At 42.2% G+C, this 15,574-nt stretch overlaps 2 long non-coding RNA genes across 2 annotated transcripts; both read right to left on the bottom strand.

Moving 5' to 3' along the window:
* Positions 1–463: 463 nt before the first annotated feature.
* Positions 464–2,294, bottom strand: LOC150040187 (uncharacterized). Its single transcript, XR_016534030.1, has 3 exons — positions 2,208–2,294; positions 1,110–1,147; positions 464–558 (listed from the first exon to the last, which is right to left on the bottom strand). It is a non-coding gene; the product is annotated as an uncharacterized LOC150040187 (long non-coding RNA).
* A 9,477-nt stretch (positions 2,295–11,771) lies between these two features.
* On the bottom strand, positions 11,772–13,596 carry LOC150040186 (uncharacterized). The gene is made up of 3 exons (XR_016534029.1): positions 13,510–13,596; positions 12,412–12,449; positions 11,772–11,866 (listed from the first exon to the last, which is right to left on the bottom strand). It is a non-coding gene; the product is annotated as an uncharacterized LOC150040186 (long non-coding RNA).
* Positions 13,597–15,574: the final 1,978 nt, after the last annotated feature.

The following is a 15,574-nucleotide window of genomic DNA, read 5'->3' as shown; positions in this document are numbered from 1 at the left end:
GATGCCAGCTAAATCTCTTTTGATCTCCTTTGGGCCCCTCTTCTGATAGCCAAACCTTTCCATTGGAAAGCCCTCTCAGAAACAAATGAAGTAGATTTCTGACATGGCCTTTTCAATTTAAAAATTCGATACTTGTCTTTTGGAGACTAGGCAAGAGTGAAGAAGAATAGCACCGCTTGTTAGCAAGCTTGGCCTTGCTGAAGGAGTGCTGGTCCACCAGAAATTCACCTTGCCTGTGCTCTGCAGTGTGGAGCTCTATTTCCACACAAGGTGCATTGTAATTCTGTAGGACTCCAATGCACATGTGGGCTAAAAGTGGTCCTGAAATCACAAAATAGTCTTTCTTTGCTCCTTCCACCTGGACACTGACACCATTATTTCCTTCCCAGTGGCTACACGGGATCCATAAAAGTAGGATTTCATGTGGTGACACTCTCCATTTTCAGGTGACATTTACCTTTTTGCATTTTACAAGGTGGTATGGGAATCTGCAAGACCTGATCATGTGAGTTTGATCATAGGGGCACTGCAATAACCTTTCAGGATCCACAGATTCACCTGAAAAAGAAAAGGGTTCCAAAACCTAGCTTTGGGAAAGACAATCCTTTCACTTTGATTACTCTGGCAATGTCTGCATTTTTGGAGAACCATTACTCTGAGATGGATTAAAGTGGACCAAGGAATAACAGTAGAGAAACTCATTTCTGAGATAACTTGTGTACAATCACAAAGTTCATCATTGAGTGGTTAGACATTTCTGCATGCACACTTAGGAAAGGCATCAATCACATAGTTCACTTCCATTCTTCCCTTTCCAAAACCACCTATGAAACTCAAATTCATTACCAAAAGTTTGGATGTTCAGCTAACATCCCACAAAAACATACTTTTCTTGGGTAGCTTATGACATTATGCACTGTAGGTTTCAACAGAAAGAAATAAGGAAAGAAAGAAAGAAAAGAAAGCATGAAAGAAAGAATGAAAAGAAAGAAAGAAAACGAGAGAGAGAGAGAGAGAGAGAGAGAGAAGAAAGAGAAAAAAGTAAGAAGGGAAACATCTACTGTACAAACCCAGAGTCTACCCAGGAATGAACTAAGGAAGATATGTACCTTCTTCCATTCTGACAGGCAGAGTATTCTTCACAATCCTGTGGGGAGAAAAAGCATCTCAGCAAAATCATGACTAATTCCATCAAAACCAAATTTTAAAACTTTGTCATTTTAGAAATTCCTGAAACTCATAGGAAAACGTCTATACGTGCTCTGAAGCTTTATTTACCCTCCGGAGTCAGTTTTGGCCGGGCCTGGGGATTGATTTCCTTTCTGGGGAATGGTCCCCGAGCCCTCTTAGGGTCACTATTGTCCAGATTGAACCAAATCACCGTTTCTGGCTTGGTCTCGGAATATGTTTCCAAACAAAAGTACCCAGAGCTTTGTGCATCCATTGTTCCCACTGTGTCTAAAAGAGGCACAGATGACCCAAGCTACACATATCTGCCAAGTAATTCCCTTTTCCACTGCATATATTTCACTTTCAAAGTGAATATTGGAAAGGTAGTAAATCGTATTTCACCAAGCGTCCGCAGCTTCAAGAAGGTACAACATTGGCCGGGGCAAATAGCCAAGACAAGTAGCATTACGTTCAGGTGAATTAAACTCTAAGATGTTTAGAAGTACGAGAGAAACACCCACAAAAAGTTCCCATCAAATCTGATATTTATCTCAACACATGCATCTGTGAAAGATGTGCTGAAATACTTGTCATTAGTGGCTTAGGCATAGTTTTTATTTTCAAGCTGCAGTCAGTCCAGTTTGTCAAACTCAGTCGGTAGTCCACTACAGCACAATTTATGTGCCTTTGCACTATGAACTACAGCCAGAGCCAAGAAGTCCTGTTTGCTCTCACCCACTAAATCATGACAGGAAAAGGAAAAGAGGTCCCGTGATGGGGGAGCAAAATGGACATTTTGTGAAGTCTGGACAGGAAATGGGTTCCAATAACTTTGTCCATGGATCATGGAGCCTACATTAAGGAAACTCTGGGGACTAGCTGGTGACACATAGGGAAGAAGGGAGAAAGCTAGTGTTTAGAGAGCGGATAGTCAAGATAATATCCTCGTGGCAAGCAGCTAACATACACATGGTGGAGTTGAAAGAAGGACGAAAAGCGAAGAGTCTCATGGGTCTTTGAAAGATTCCTGGACTCACCAGTGAACCCAGCAGTGTGGGATCCCTTCTTCACTGGGAAGGCAGTAGACCCAGCAGGCAGTTTTCCCTTGGCAACCTTTCCTTCTGTGTGGGGCCGCCGCTGGGAGGGGTGCCAGCTCTGTGACGCAGGTCAGCCTCCTCACTTCCGGGGCGCCCATCCAGGAAGTCCCGCCCACTTCCGCCTACGTCCACGGACACACCCCTTCCCATCCAAAAGAGGACAACTGGCCCTTCTTACACTTCCCGTCCATTTCTTGTCTGACATTGGTAGACACAGGCAAGAATTCAGCTGATAAAGGAGAGCTGTGACTCATTTTCACACAAGGTTCTACTAGGGTGCCATACCTCAACTACCCATTATTTCTAATTACTTCTGCCAACATCTCACTGGTATCTCTGCAGCATAGGTTGTCGGGTCATTCACTGCGTATTCATTTATTACTCACTTGAGCCTTCAAAGAAACATAGCTAGGAAAATTGGAAAATTCAAAACGTAAAGATGTTGGTGTGTGAATTAATTATGCATTAGGAAATTTCTCTGGACCTTGAAAGTGCCTACTGAACCATAATCTAAATACAAGTCCACACATCTGTTACCATGAAAGATTACATTGGGATAAGGATGGACTGGGTTTCCAGATGAAGATTAAATATGAAATCTTCAGCAAAACGTTGTTTGGGCTTCCCTGCATATTTCTCGGTTATTTCTTCATAACTTCCTATAACCTACCTTGAATTCTCCTCATGTAACATAATAGTAAAGTAGATAAGGATATGCAAATGAGTCTCACCATGAGAGTTTTATTACAAGAGAAGTTCACACCGTGGTGATTCCCGACCCACATGTATATGTCAAAACTCTGTCTGTCTGTCTGTCTCCCTTGTCATCCTGTTTTCTATGTTCTAGTTATGTGGTCCTAGGGGTGTATTATGGTTCTCGGGGCTGTCACTGATCTGTGGCTCCAGAGTTCTCTCTTCTACTGATTCTGGCCTGGGTATGGTTCTTGATTTCTTCAGCTGGGGGAACCACCTTGCCTTTAGAGAAACAACCCTACTTTGTTTCTCTACTGGTGAAGGAAAATAAGAGTCTCTCTGCTTTCAATGACAGGGCTGCCTTTGAACTGCTTTACTCGGATCTCATCTCCCTTCAATCGCTTGGATTACAGGCATGAACTCAGTACCACATACACCAAAAAAGTCAGGAGTGTTGTTGTGTCAGCACTGGTAGGGATCGAGCCTTGAGAAATGCGAAGGAGAGTGAACAGGAACTGGACTGAAAGCATCTACCTAGGATAAGAAGGAATTATGTACTTTTGCTCTTCCATGTATAATTTGAGCATGGAAGACAGGAATGAGGTTTCCATCTTCATAATGAACAGGGCATCCGTGCAGATGGTGTTTGTGGTACCACTAATGAAGCTATCTTGCACTTTGAATATTCTTTCCATAGTCCTGCTTATGGTGGTACCAATGAGGGTCTTAGAAATCATGCATATCCATGTTTGTAATGACAGCGAAGCAGAGGATTTCAAAGACTAATGTCCACTTGTACTGGCAAGTACCGTGTCGCATCTCAGCCCAGACACACTCAGCAAAGGTGGACTGTTCTAAGGCACATCTGTTGTCACGCTAAGGATAACAGTTTCATGAATTCCACGGTGACTTCCAGATCCTTCCCTAACTAACAACATGGGTGAATGAGACCTCTATGTGGCTTCTTTGAATAGGATTCTGGCCACCTGTTCCAAGACATTTGGGAATGAGGAGCTAAATTGTCCCAAATGTCCAACTCCATTCTCTGGCAGAGGATTGGCTGTTGTTCTGTTGTCTAGGCTGCTGCCAGTACGGAATATGTAGATATTTCCCTGTAGACTACTGGTTCCACACCATTCCAAGCCATGATTGCATCATGATAGAGTTCACCCATCGTGCTGCACTTGCTGATCAGATTATCGGAGGAATCCCACCAGTACCGCTCATAGTAAAACCCAAGGAACCTTGGTGGCAAAAAAGGGTCATTCCCAGAAGGAATTACATTTTAACCATGAAAATCAGAGAACCAACGAAGATCAAATTTTCCTTGGTGAACGCTAATCTTCTCAAATGCACTTGTGATGAGTACTTTCCCATGTCTGAACTTCCAAAACTTTATTCAATGTCTTGTAACTCTGAAGAGTAATCCATGGCACCAAAGGAATGCAAAGGAATAGCAGTAGAAGAAGAATGTGGTGCAATTTACACATATGCTGCTACAATGGAAACTAGACTGAGCATGTAAGGCATGATGACAGAGTCCTGGGTTACTGTGAGTGCACTCTACTTTAAGCACTTGGTAAAAATACCTGTACATGGTCAAAGACAAAAACTTTCCTTTCCCCTTGAGAGCCGTGTACTGGTCAGATTCTCACCACTTAGCTGTAACCTGTCATGGATGTGCAACTTTTCACTACACTCCATCAATGTTGGATGCCATTTGCTGTCAGGTGTTCCCTTGCAGTGAAGTATCACAAGCAGACATTACACATAGTGGGGATTATCACTCGCTCATGCAAAGTTTGACAGAGTTATGCATGACAAATATTAGGCCAGAAATGTTTCTCAGACTGTTGACAACTTTCCCAAGAAGGCATTGAGAGGACCTGAGTTGCAACCATGTTCTCATTTGGAGGAATAGGGTTGAACCTGCCTGACTGCACTGGAAAGAACAGAGTAGTTGTCTTCCCTAAGAGAAACCTAGGCACTTCCTTCAGTTCACCATCAGGTTTTCCTTACCTGTATTTTCCCAGTCAAACTAAAAGGGGTAATGTACAGGCCCCTGGGTTCTGTGATGAGGATTGAGGGCGAGCAAGGTATTTTCCAAAGAAATCGGAGAGAGTTGACATCGTAAATGAAAATCCATTCAAGTCCTGAGAGTCCTAATACATTTAATATTGTAACTCATTAAAACTGAAGTAAAACCTGGAACCAATGTGTTTTGCCTGATGAATCATTTCTGAAAGGGAATGAATGAGAATTAGCATTATCTCACATTCCTAGGGAAAGGAAGCTTGAATATATCTCTCTGGACAACCGAAGAGCAACAAGCAACTACCGGGGATGTGGCAGTGATAAATTAGCACATTGGCAACTAGCGGTGAGACTAGCTGGCTTTCTTGAACTCATTATCCATAGAAACATAACAAACATATGCACAGCTTCTGAGAATTAGACTGGGTCTCTTCTGAGTATATATTTTAAAGTGTGTTCATGTGAAAATTGACCCTAGGAAAAGCCATTCGGCAATTTTTTAAATTTTATTTTGCTTTTGGCCAGTCTTGGCCCTTGATCTCAGGGCCTTGGCAGGACTCCTGGGGTTTATCCACTAGAGCTCTACCACTTCGTCCACACCACCAGTTCTGTGGTCCTGTGGAATCAAAGCCAAGGCTTCATGCATGCTAAGGAAGCACTCTCTTTCTGTGAGAATCTCCCAGCTGAGAACCCTTTCTTTTAATAGCTGGTGCCGAATTCTTCATGAGCCTTTGGCTCTGCCTTACTTCACTTACCATGATTTGGTTCGATGCCCCTCCATTTGGGTTCAGATTGGGGCGATGTCATTAGTGGGAATGGCAGCGGAGAATACCACTGTGTATCAATACTCCGTTGCCTTAATATCTATTTAGGGTCCTCTCAGTTGGTTGCATACATAAGCCACATGAAATAACGCGGCAGTGAACATCACTGTGCTAGGAGCCTCAGCATGGCCACCCTTCTGGACATTTCGGGAAATGCCCAGGGTTTGGGTTGTGTGTCATAGGGAACCTCCATATTTAAGTTTCCCTCCTGTGTAACATGTAGTGAACAGTTTGCATTTGCCAGTAGTGGATCACAGTCATTCAACAGATATGCACATGAGACCATATGGACGGGACTAACGAATTCAACAATCAGACATGGAAACAAGAGGTCTTTCTGAGAATTTCTGGTCTTAATAAACTATGTAAATCAGTTTCTTTTCTCTACTTTCCCCTTGTGCATTGTCTCAACAGGTTACCGTATCTGATATTGTTTCCTGGCACATTTTTCTTTTTTTTACACATTCATGCCTTTATTTTACATAGGGATGGGAAGAGAAATACAAGAAGTTCTGAGTGGGAGGTTGAAGGGAGAATTACTTGAGGTGCCATACTAATGTTCGAGATATAAGGAAACCATTACCTGACACTTGCGTTAGACCACTATACCTTACCAGAAAAAGAAACACATTTTCCAAAAACTATAAGAAATTACTCAAAGAGTACTCATAGGAATGTGGTCAATCTCAACCACTTCATGGAACCTCTTGTAATGGATCTGTATTACTTTAATAGCACTGATGTGTAACACATCGCCCGAAAGAGAAAAAAGCAGTCCGGTGCTTCAGAATAAATACAGAAAATGCAATCAGCAGGACTGCAGAAAGGATTTCCTCCTGTTTGAAAGTAAGATGAGCAGAATTCTTCTCTAATTCTAATGCATGAAAATATACACAAAACGATGGATGATCAAACAAGAAGTTTCCTACACATGCTTATCAAGCATCATGTAAAAGGCATATGAATGGAAAGGGATGGAATACAGAAGCCTACCTGTGTTCAATAAGGACTATGTCACGATTCTGAGGTACAACATTTCAAAAAAGAAACTAACAAACAACCCAAAATACTAACACCACACAACAACAAAACCAAAAAAATATCTACTCTGATAACATTTTTCAGAGGGAAAATCCCGGTGAGTACAGAGGAGTAAAAATCACAGCGTAAGGAAGACAAAAAAGGGTACGTACGTGCAAAGCTTTCCAATTGCAGAAACCTATCAATGATTCGTATATCATCTTAACACATGTACACACATAAATGCATAGAAATTTTATATTATTCTTCATCCTGCTGGCATCAATGACAGATCCCGGTACAGAGAGAAATTGCAAGGTTCTACAGTAACATACATGATCTGAAGTTGCCACCAGCTCTACTCTTCACAATGAATGACAGGTCAAATCACACGAGGCTCAAATTTCAGATCTACCAAGTCAGACCTTTCGTGGTGTTGAAAGACAGCCATGATAAATATAAACAATATTTCAGCAGTAAACTCAATTGGATGAGAGAACAAAACGTCATTGGTTGCACATGTAAGTACTTGGAATTCTCTAATCACACAAGAAAACATGATTATGAATGCATGTAAGGTTCACCAAAAAACACAAAAGCCACAATTCCACGGAATGCTAAATGGTAAACAGTTGCTTTCTTCAGTTCACAAGCACACTATTTCCTTTTCCGCGTCCAAAGAAGGACAAGATGGGTCCAACTTGGGACACCAGGTTGGAAAAGGGAAATGAATTCTAGGATCATGGTTTCACATGGACAGCTCTACCGAGAATGCCCCTGGGAAACATAGCCTTTCCGCATCACAATTCACCCTGTGGCTCATGTGAACCGTGCCGGGTGGAATGAAGCCCAAGAAGACGGTGCGGTGATTGCATACCAGCAACAACATATGTCAGGACAATTGATTTACCCCAGGTAATAACCAACTCTCTGTTCACTTATATATAATAACCCACATACTTACCCTCTGCATAGATGTATCTCAGGAAGCTCTCTCGCTATTCCTCAATTCCTTCTGTGAATATAAAATATGCCAAAATTAGTTGCTTAGAAAGAGGGGCCTATGTTCATCCAAACATGCCATCACACTATGAACAAGATCTCAAATGTGTAGAATCATGCACAAAATACCGATGCAACTGGAAATGTCTATGAGAAATTTCAATGGTTTATAGGAAGTGGCAAAGAATAAAAATGTCTTCAAACATCTCTGATTATGTGATTTCTCTTCATTTCTTTTCTCGATGTCTTTGATGTGACAGATGTATACACATAGAGTTCCATATATATCCTACTCATTACCAATGCTACTCTTTAGGTCTGCGTTTTCTATTTTCCTTAAAAAGTTTCATAAGTAATTCAAAATCATGAAATAGGGAATGTGCAAAAAGAAATTCCTGGCAATACTCTTTCTCCAGTCTTTTTTGAATGCACATATTGACTCAGTGGACATATTAAGCCACCAAGAAGATTCTCGGGGAGCATTTACACTAAGAGGCAGACAGGAACCTCTCTTGAAGAAGGAACAATTCCTTTAGTACTATGTAGTAACCTTCTTTGTCTTTTCTTACTAATTTTGGTTTGAAGTCTATTTAATCTGATATGAGGATGGCAACTCCAGCCTGTTTATGGGGGTCGTTAGCTTGATAGAGTTTATTCCAACCTCTCACTTTCAAAAGATGCTTGCCTTTTTGGGTAAGATGTGTCTCTTGAAGACAGCAGAACTGTAGCTCTTGCTTTTTCATCCAACTAGACAGCCTATGCTGTTTAATTGGAGAGTTGAGTCAAGATCAGGAAAACGAATGACAACAGATGATGGAGGGGATGTGGCCAGGAGGGATCACTACTACACTGTTGGTGGGAGTGCAAACTCGTTCAACCACTATGGAAAGCAGTGTGGCAGTGCCTCAAAAGGCTAAACATAGAACTCCCCTATGACCCAGCAATTCCACTACTTGGCATTTACCCAACCACCCAGAAACAAGGACATACTAAACCCACTAGCACAACAATGTTCATTGCAGCACTATTCACCATAGCAAAGATATGGAACCAACCTAGATGTCCCTCAGTTGATGAGTGGATCAACAAGTTGTGGTATTTGTAAACAATGGAATTCTATGCTGCTGTCAGAAAGAATGACATCGCCCCATTTGTTAGGAAATGGAAAGACTTAGAAAAAATCATATTAAGTGAAGTAAGCCAGACTCAAAGGAACTTAGGCTCAATGGTTTCCCTCCTTCGTCATAATCAGTAGAAACCTTGGGCTCTACTAGCAGAGATTTGCAATAGAGCAAACTCTTGATACATAAGGACATATAATGTGAAGCTAATTGAAAGGACCTCCAAGATAGTGAAACAAAAGCCATATAATGAATGATTGTTGTCCTTAATGTACTATGTTGTCTCTCATCTCCTTTGCTGTCCCTTGGTTATCTCATATTGGTATAGTATCTCACTTTGTTATCTGATATCTTGAATTTATTTGTATTTGGATATTTGAAATTTGATAGGGAGGGGGGAAAACCAAGATGGGTGCGGGGTGTGGGGGGGAGGAAAACGGGTACCAAGACATGTGAAAGGGTATCAATGTATGTGAATTAATGCACCTTCTATCGGGCAAATATCATGTAACCCTTTTACTAATTACACTAAAAAAAAAGAAAAAAAAGAAGGAACAATTCTCTTCCTGCTGTCATACCTCTATAATCAATTTGGGAATTGAGAAGCTGTTGAAAGGTACTGGTTGGCATTTCCAGAGTCACTTTAAGAATGTGTTTAATGCTTCTCTCCTGAAATCCTAGCAGGACAGCACACTGAGCTAAGGGGAAACCCAGGAAAGTCTTCTCTACAGTTACGCTCTTTGCAATTGGCAGGGGTCTGTGGCTCCAATGAAACAGCACTTGACTTCTGCTGAAAAGGGGAGGTACAGGGACCATCTCCAGGCTGACAGCCACTCAGGACCATCACCACCACCACCACAACCACCACCACCACCACCAAGAGTAATTGTATACAATCAATGGATAATGAAAAGAGGGAGACTGAGTCACCAATAATATGGCTGAAGGAATGGATATTGGCCAACTCTTTCCTCAGCACCAACTCAGCAATTGACAACGCAAAGGACCTTGGTTTGGCCCAGGATATTCTAGTTTTCATTTCTTTCCATAATGCTGTTCCTTCCTAGACGCTGGGATTCAACGAACGAATCAGTGTATGCATGACACTGGGAAAGCCTAAGAATACCAGGGGTTTGGAACTGAACTTTTAGGATTAGACAGGACACAAAGCTGGGTATCCATGAGTCTTGCCAGGTGATTTTACACAAGACAGTGTAATGTGTGTGAGGCGAAGCCAGTGAGTCCTTACCTGCTTTTGCTTGAAGAATTCCCCGTGCCCCAAATGAAACTTGGGCTAGGATGTTCCAAGCATTCTACCAAAGGAAACCAAGACATTTAGGTGGGGTTGCATAAGAAACGGACTTCCTTTCAGACAAACACACACAAGTAATATTCAACACAGGAAGGCACTGACGTAACCGTGACACCTAAATGAACACCAAAGGAAAAGCCCTGAAGTAATTCATTGGCATAGTAGATGTGGGTTTGAGACAGGCATTAGTTCGGTTCACACTGCATATCTCCCTATGGCAAGATGAAAATACTTTTCTTCCGATTGCTAAGCAGCAAAAGGTTTGCCATCAAAGCCGTTTACAGAGTACTTGTGAGTTGAAAGCACAGCATTTACACTCCTGGTATAGTTCACATTTGACGTGGCAGACACAGAACTACAGAACCAGCGACCTACCTTTATCAGAATCTTCAGCACAGGAAGGAAATTGCCCTGTGGTTCCAGACCACTCATCCTGAATCTCGGTGGGAATGAGGTTCACTACATAAAAGAGGACATACCACATCACAACTATGTGACACTCTTAAGTGGCCCACTCGCATTTGAATCGTGCAGTGGAGGTCAGACTCACCCCGGCTGTCTTCAACAGATGGTTTGTCCATACAAGTTGCCATATGGTAACTGAGTTGATCACGGGGAATAAGGTGGCGAGCATTGAAGGGACAAGTAGCTAGTTTGGCAGCTATATCGGGATGATTCTGTGGAACCAGGTTGCAAATACAAAATATGACTCCCAGCATCCCTTTGGGGTTGTGGCCTTGTTTGCCCCTCCTGTGACTCAAATGTCCACTGATTGTGTACCAGAGCAAAATGGACATTGCACCAAGAGGGAAAAGGTTCCTTAGAAAATGCTCCCCAGTTGGTGTCTGCCGCTATTCACATCTGGCTTAAGCAGAAGGAGACACATTCTGCCCCCGATTTCAAGTTTTCTACAGCAATGGTATTTGAAGAAAAGAGATTTCATTTGCACAAAACATATCAACCTTCAAATATTGTGTAGTTTTTGCTGACTGCAAAATAGTTACTGTGAAATCCATATAGTGAGGATAGAAAAGAGATGCCAGCTAAATCTCTTTTGATCTCCTTTGGGCCCCTCTTCTGATAGCCAAACCTTTCCATTGGAAAGCCCTCTCAGAAACAAATGAAGTAGATTTCTGACATGGCCTTTTCAATTTAAAAATTCGATACTTGTCTTTTGGAGACTAGGCAAGAGTGAAGAAGAATAGCACCGCTTGTTAGCAAGCTTGGCCTTGCTGAAGGAGTGCTGGTCCACCAGAAATTCACCTTGCCTGTGCTCTGCAGTGTGGAGCTCTATTTCCACACAAGGTGCATTGTAATTCTGTAGGACTCCAATGCACATGTGGGCTAAAAGTGGTCCTGAAATCACAAAATAGTCTTTCTTTGCTCCTTCCACCTGGACACTGACACCATTATTTCCTTCCCAGTGGCTACACGGGATCCATAAAAGTAGGATTTCATGTGGTGACACTCTCCATTTTCAGGTGACATTTACCTTTTTGCATTTTACAAGGTGGTATGGGAATCTGCAAGACCTGATCATGTGAGTTTGATCATAGGGGCACTGCAATAACCTTTCAGGATCCACAGATTCACCTGAAAAAGAAAAGGGTTCCAAAACCTAGCTTTGGGAAAGACAGTCCTTTCACTTTGATTACTCTGGCAATGTCTGCATTTTTGGAGAACCATTACTCTGAGATGGATTAAAGTGGACCAAGGAATAACAGTAGAGAAACTCATTTCTGAGATAACTTGTGTACAATCACAAAGTTCATCATTGAGTGGTTAGACATTTCTGCATGCACACTTAGGAAAGGCATCAATCACACAGTTCACTTCCATTCTTCCCTTTCCAAAACCACCTATGAAACTCAAATTCATTACCAAAAGTTTGGATGTTCAGCTAACATCCCACAAAAACATACTTTTCTTGGGTAGCTTATGACATTATGCACTGTAGGTTTCAACAGAACGAAATAAGGAAAGAAAGAAAAGAAAGCATGAAAGAAAGAATGAAAAGAAAGAAAGAAAACGAGAGAGAGAGAGAGAGAGAGAGAGAAGAAAGAGAAAAAAGTAAGAAGGGAAACATCTACTGTACAAACCCAGAGTCTACCCAGGAATGAACTAAGGAAGATATGTACCTTCTTCCATTCTGACAGGCAGAGTATTCTTCACAATCCTGTGGGGAGAAAAAGCATCTCAGCAAAATCATGACTAATTCCATCAAAACCAAATTTTAAAACTTTGTCATTTTAGAAATTCCTGAAACTCATAGGAAAACGTCTATACGTGCTCTGAAGCTTTATTTACCCTCCGGAGTCAGTTTTGGCCGGGCCTGGGGATTGATTTCCTTTCTGGGGAATGGTCCCCGAGCCCTCTTAGGGTCACTATTGTCCAGATTGAACCAAATCACCGTTTCTGGCTTGGTCTCGGAATATGTTTCCAAACAAAAGTACCCAGAGCTTTGTGCATCCATTGTTCCCACTGTGTCTAAAAGAGGCACAGATGACCCAAGCTACACATATCCGCCAAGTAATTCCCTTTTCCACTGCATATATTTCACTTTCAAAGTGAATATTGGAAAGGTAGTAAATCGTATTTCACCAAGCGTCCGCAGCTTCAAGAAGGTACAACATTGGCCGGGGCAAATAGCCAAGACAAGTAGCATTACGTTCAGGTGAATTAAACTCTAAGATGTTTAGAAGTACGAGAGAAACACCCACAAAAAGTTCCCATCAAATCTGATATTTATCTCAACACATGCATCTGTGAAAGATGTGCTGAAATACTTGTCATTAGTGGCTTAGGCATAGTTTTTATTTTCAAGCTGCAGTCAGTCCAGTTTGTCAAACTCAGTCGGTAGTCCACTACAGCACAATTTATGTGCCTTTGCACTATGAACTACAGCCAGAGCCAAGAAGTCCTGTTTGCTCTCACCCACTAAATCATGACAGGAAAAGGAAAAGAGGTCCCGTGATGGGGGAGCAAAATGGACATTTTGTGAAGTCTGGACAGGAAATGGGTTCCAATAACTTTGTCCATGGATCATGGAGCCTACATTAAGGAAACTCTGGGGACTAGCTGGTGACACATAGGGAAGAAGGGAGAAAGCTAGTGTTTAGAGAGCGGATAGTCAAGATAATATCCTCGTGGCAAGCAGCTAACATACACATGGTGGAGTTGAAAGAAGGACGAAAAGCGAAGAGTCTCATGGGTCTTTGAAAGATTCCTGGACTCACCAGTGAACCCAGCAGTGTGGGATCCCTTCTTCACTGGGAAGGCAGTAGACCCAGCAGGCAGTTTTCCCTTGGCAACCTTTCCTTCTGTGTGGGGCCGCCGCTGGGAGGGGTGCCAGCTCTGTGACGCAGGTCAGCCTCCTCACTTCCGGGGCGCCCATCCAGGAAGTCCCGCCCACTTCCGCCTATGTCCACGGACACACCCCTTCCCATCCAAAAGAGGACAACTGGCCCTTCTTACACTTCCCGTCCATTTCTTGTCTGACATTGGTAGACACAGGCAAGAATTCAGCTGATAAAGGAGAGCTGTGACTCATTTTCACACAAGGTTCTACTAGGGTGCCATACCTCAACTACCCATTATTTCTAATTACTTCTGCCAACATCTCACTGGTATCTCTGCAGCATAGGTTGTCGGGTCATTCACTGCGTATTCATTTATTACTCACTTGAGCCTTCAAAGAAACATAGCTAGGAAAATTGGAAAATTCAAAACGTAAAGATGTTGGTGTGTGAATTAATTATGCATTAGGAAATTTCTCTGGACCTTGAAAGTGCCTACTGAACCATAATCTAAATACAAGTCCACACCTCTGTTACCATGAAAGATTACATTGGGATAAGGATGGACTGGGTTTCCAGATGAAGATTAAATATGAAATCTTCAGCAAAACGTTGTTTGGGCTTCCCTGCATATTTCTCGGTTATTTCTTCATAACTTCCTATAACCTACCTTGAATTCTCCTCATGTAACATAATAGTAAAGTAGATAAGGATATGCAAACGAGTCTCACCATGAGAGTTTTATTACAAGAGAAGTTCACACCGTGGTGATTCCCGACCCACATGTATATGTCAAAACTCTGTCTGTCTGTCTGTCTCCCTTGTCATCCTGTTTTCTATGTTCTAGTTATGTGGTTCCTAGGGATGTATTATGGTTCTCGGGGCTGTCACTGATCTGTGGCTCCAGAGTTCTCTCTTCTACTGATTCTGGCCTGGGTATGGTTCTTGATTTCTTCAGCTGGGGGAACCACCTTGCCTTTAGAGAAACAACCCTACTTTGTTTCTCTACTGGTGAAGGAAAATAAGAGTCTCTCTGCTTTCAATGACAGGGCTGCCTTTGAACTGCTTTACTCAGATCTCATCTCCCTTCAATCGCTTGGATTACAGGCATAAACTCAGTACCACATACACCAAAAAAGTCAGGAGTGTTGTTGTGTCAGCACTGGTAGGGATCGAGCCTTGAGAAATGCGAAGGAGAGTGAACAGGAACTGGACTGAAAGCATCTACCTAGGATAAGAAGGAATTATGTACTTTTGCTCTTCCATGTATAATTTGAGCATGGAAGACAGGAATGAGGTGAACACTGTCAAACAAATTAGAGAAACAGAGAGACACTCAATCACACACACACACACACACACACACACACACACCAGACAGACAGATAGACAGACAGGAACACACACAGACAAACGCATTGACGAGAGAGACCTCAATGTATGTTAATGATTGGATCCTGCTGAGAAAGAAAAAACAAGTTTCTGACTCCATGGAGTTTGTTTGAAGTTTCGGGGGTGATATGAGGGAAACTGGCACAAAGAGGCAATCAAGCTATGGATTCTTTGTGCAAGCAGTGAATTCTTTATTTGACAACCATCACCTAAATTTATGGAAGTGTCATAGGAACATGATGTATTTGAATGGCAATTTGGATTTCCACAAGGGTTTCTCAGAGGTTATCCTTTTTTGCACTGATATACAGGAACCGTGACAGGTACAACCTGAAACCATACACATCTCAATACCCAAGTGTGGTCCTAGTCAGGAATCAGGTAGGGATCTTCGGCCATTCATGACACCGACTTTCACAAGACAAGTGAATTTTTCATTATGCCCAATGCATACTTGTGGGACCCACAAGGGGATTTAACCTACCCTGCAGAAATAGAATTACCAGCAGGCTCTGAGCCTTCGACACAGCATCGAAGCAACAACAGACTGCCTTCATTGATCTGTGGAAAATGGGGTCAGATGTCTGAAACAACCTGTGTCGAGACATTTCAT

This window comes from Megascapheus bottae, chromosome Y (assembly GCF_031878675.1).
Source record: "Megascapheus bottae isolate mThoBot1 chromosome Y, mThoBot2.hap1, whole genome shotgun sequence".
NCBI lineage: Eukaryota > Metazoa > Chordata > Mammalia > Rodentia > Geomyidae > Megascapheus > Megascapheus bottae.
This window is presented reverse-complemented; position numbering and strand designations above follow the sequence as displayed.